This window comes from Mesitornis unicolor, unplaced genomic scaffold (genome assembly GCF_000695765.1).
Source record: "Mesitornis unicolor isolate BGI_N332 unplaced genomic scaffold, ASM69576v1 scaffold1077, whole genome shotgun sequence".
In the NCBI taxonomy this organism is placed as follows: domain Eukaryota; kingdom Metazoa; phylum Chordata; class Aves; order Mesitornithiformes; family Mesitornithidae; genus Mesitornis; species Mesitornis unicolor.
In genome coordinates this window covers 7,112-11,187 of record NW_010195493.1, presented here as the reverse complement: position 1 = coordinate 11,187, position 4,076 = coordinate 7,112, and the positions used below count along the sequence as shown (strand labels likewise).

The 4,076-nt window shown below is 44.8% G+C and overlaps 1 non-coding gene across 1 annotated transcript; it reads left to right on the top strand.

Moving 5' to 3' along the window:
- Positions 1-3,922: 3,922 nt before the first annotated feature.
- Positions 3,923-3,994, top strand: TRNAD-GUC. The gene has a single exon. It is a non-coding gene; the product is annotated as a tRNA-Asp (tRNA).
- The last annotated feature ends 82 nt before the right edge of the window (positions 3,995-4,076 follow it).

The following is a 4,076-nucleotide window of genomic DNA, read 5'->3' as shown; positions in this document are numbered from 1 at the left end:
CCGGCAGTGTCAGGTCAAAGACCTGAAGGGAGAAGTAGTGGATATAAAAAAAGAATTGGTAGAGGGAAAAAAAAAATCAGTTAATGATCTGAAGCAAACTCTTAAAGAAGAATTAATTGGGACAATGTGATAAGTTAGCAGACATAAAAGCACAAACGATAGAGAAAGGAATTCGGCAAGTTTCTCCAGTATACCTGCAAGATGAATTACAGGAGGAAGAAGCTCGAACAGAGGAAAAGCCTTGATTGTACCCATTGATAAAAAACTAAGCATACATATGTTGACAATCAGGATCTCCCTACCGCGACAAGTCTCCTGCGGTTGTAACTAAGGAAATCCCCTTTAACGTAACAGAGTAAGTTTTGGCGAATATCGTTAACCGTTGGAGACCAAATTCTGTTAAGTGAACAAGAAGCAGATGGATTTTAGGTCCTGGGAACGTTCCTGAGAAACAAGCTGGCAGGCAATCAGTCTGTAACATCACTGGTGGCACACTGGGCAGGGTGTGTGGACCCCAAAGAATCACGGGAGTCGATTGCTATTAAAATAAGAGGACAGTTGGAGGTGGCTGCAGGACTATAGAAGGCTGCTGCATCCAAGCTGTATATGAGAGAGGGCAGTGGGACTGTTGATGGCTGCACTAGTAGACTCCAGCCACTTTAGACCCTTCATCCAAGTACTGCCTGATGCTTTAAGAATACACGCACAGTCCCTTCAGGAGCAGATGCAAAAGGCCCATCACTCCAAAGTGGATAAGTTTAGAATTTTTAATTGGCACAGGGGCCCAAGTGAATGTTTTGAATAAGTGGCGAGCTGATGAATTAAGGAATGTCCCAATCCAATGTCGGGGAGGTTTTGATATTTACCTGGATGGGAGACATTTTGACATTTTGCCTTACCTGACAATCAAAGGGAACAGTTTCCACCAAAAACATATGTGGGACAGCCTGTCATGGTAAAGCTGCCTTCTATTGGCATTGTGCCCATGACTCAGACAAAACCTAGAGGCTTGTGTGCCTGACAGGCCCTAGATGGGAATGGCATCAGTAATGCCTAACTTTAAAGACCCGGTCTCAAGGCTGAGATGCACTTTGTGTTCTCTTGCAGGATCATGAGATGACAGATCTCTCCAACATGCCTGCTGACTGCAGTAATGACAGTGGACATGGGCAGCCAAAGCCTAGACAACTACATGGTAGCCAAACTGACAGTGGGATTCACATATATTATAAACTTCAGTAACAGCCTGCCTGCCTACCATACTTTGCGCAGAAACATTAATATAACATTAATTCTTGAGTTTACTTGGAGGGAACCCTTCCAGTCTGTCCAGGTAGATTTCACTGAGTTGCCACTGGTACAAAGGTGAAAATACTTGTTGGTAATAGTAAAATAATCTCACCCATTGGGTAAAAGCATTTTCCATGATACAGGCTACCGCAAATAGCATAGTCAAGGTACTGTTGGAACAAATAATTCCTTAATTGGAGATGTGTTTGAATGTTGATTCTCACCGGGGTGCTCATTTGGCATCCTGAGTGATGAGGACTGTTGTGGGGAATCGGAAGTCAGTTGGGATTGCCATGTTCCGTGGCACTCCCGAAGTTCGGGATGGGTGGAGGCAGTGAATCAGGCATTGAGGAATCGAATGACAATCAGACTAGATTGCCATGGGTGAGGTGTTTGCCAAAGATGTGAGGGTCTCTCCTTGTGGGTTGTTGTTTGAACTCACAGGATGGTGTCTGGCCAGGGAGGATTGGATGACAGGAAGCGTGTGTATTACTCGGTGTGATCAGACCATTTCAAGGGCCTTGCAGGACTTGGGGGCAACTACGGAAACAGCAGTATGTACAAAGAAAAAGGATGGACACACCGCACCAGATTTGAGGGACCAGTCACAAAGCCAAAGGAGCTCTCTAACGAGTGGGAGGTCTTGCCAATGGAGAAACTATAACAGTTAAAGGTTCAGAGGAAGTTTTTAAATTGACCGTTTATTTTTCAGTTAACTGAGAATCTATCGACCAAAAGGATGACCTCCCCGGGTCTATTAATGACCTCCCTAGTCTACTAATCTTGTTTTATCTTTGTAAACTAAGTAACAGCACCTATTGAACATCCCAAGCAAATTGAACAACTGAGCTAATGAGCAGCGCCACCTGATATAACCTATGGACTTAAGGATCCCCAATCTGTGCGTCAGATTGCGACAGGGCTATGAAGAATTGGAAAGGCAGCTGAAGGACAAATATTGGAAATCGATTTATGGATTGGGAGGAGTAAAAAGAACTTGAAGCCACCCAGTAAAACTTATAAATTTGAGCAAGTGATAAAAATGGAAAGATCTTGTAATACTTAGCAGAAAGATTCAGTGTTTACTGAAAGGAATGTGAGGAAATTAACACAAAGGTAATCCCCAGTAGGATAGAAATAAAAAAATTTCCAAAATCTAATTAAAGTGGTCACATAGCACCTTGAGTGATTAAATTGTCCTTGTAAAAGGTGACCAGCCAAAAGGGATGCGAACATACCCTGAGAAAGAACGAGCTTCCCGCCAAGAAGATCAGACACCTCAGCTGTTCGTTGCAACCCGATAGGCATGAGGGGCGGAGGCACGTGTCTGACCAGGAACCAGATTGTCCCAATACTTTGGAGGAAAATGATCACCTTTCTTAAGAATTGGCCCCAGAACCATGGGGAGAAAAGTATTACTTAAATATCTGATAGAACAACTAGACAAAGACAAATAATCACTCAGATACTGGTTTGCCACACTCATTATGGGTGTAAAGGGGAAGTGACCGGAGCTTGTGTCCATAACCAGACCAGGTATGCTCAGTGTAAATTAAGCAATACTACTGTCTGCTATGATCCTCAGACCACTGATGTGGAACATTGGCTGGAAATAACGGTAAATAATAAGGACAGAAGACTACTGGGAAGAACCCGAGTGTGGAATATGAAGAGCCCTGTAAAAAGGGCTAAAAAATTGTAAATATTATAATGCTCGTAACAAAAATAAGGAACAAAAGAAAAAGTGTGGATCTGTCAAGGCCTGGAAGATTTCTACATTCACAGACACAGGTAAATCTTAAAGACAGAAAGGAGCGTGCTTCAAAGCTAAGATAAGCAGAACATCCTTGAAGATAAGGAACTATTGAGCTAACACAGCTGCAAGAAACCGACTGAAATCACAACTAGTTACACAGAGACAACAAAGGTGAAAAGTTTACAGTGATGAAGACAATGAGCCTTCATCCTGAAGACTACGAGCCTTCATCTTCGCGACCCTCAATGACCGCCCCAGAATTTTAGTGCGCATGCGACAATGGGCGGAAACTGATGTGAAAGATTTCCCCGGAAAACTGCTGAACATGTAAATAACTTTGTAAAAATGTGTGGCTATGATAATGAATGTAACTATAAATAAACCTCAACCTATTAGCAGGTGTGCTTTTCAGGCATCCCACTTCCTGAATGCACCCCGCATGCTGCTAATAAACCTTTGCTTCACAGAATTAATTTGCATTTTGTGAGCACGTTTCTCACACATGGATTACCAGATAGCAGTGCCAAGGTAGTCAACAGGTTGCTGGGTGTTTTTTTTGGGGGGTGAGTGCGTGCTTCCCTTTCAGCTGCACCATTCAAATCCACTTCATGAAGCAAGGCTCAATTTTCAAGCTCGGAGGAAAGCAAACCCCTGCCGATCGCAGCAGGTAGCCGCACTCGCTGTGCCTACAGCGCCTCAGCTCAGCGCCGATTCAAAGACAGAAAACCTCGGTGGTAGCTTCGTTAGTGCCCGCTCGGTCACTCCAGCACAGAGGGACCCCATGAAGGCACCTGGCCAGGCCCCCATTTATCTCAGGCACTTTTCCGCCTCTCGTACCCTCCGACTGCGCAGCGGAAAGCTCACGGTACAGCTCGCTCCTCGTTAGTATAGTGGTGAGTATCCCCGCCTGTCACGCGGGAGACCGGGGTTCGATTCCCCGACGGGGAGACAGCACTTGCATTTTGTTGACTCTGTGTCGCCGCCGTCCTCGTTTTATCGTTGACGCGCTGTGACGCTGCCTCCCCACCGG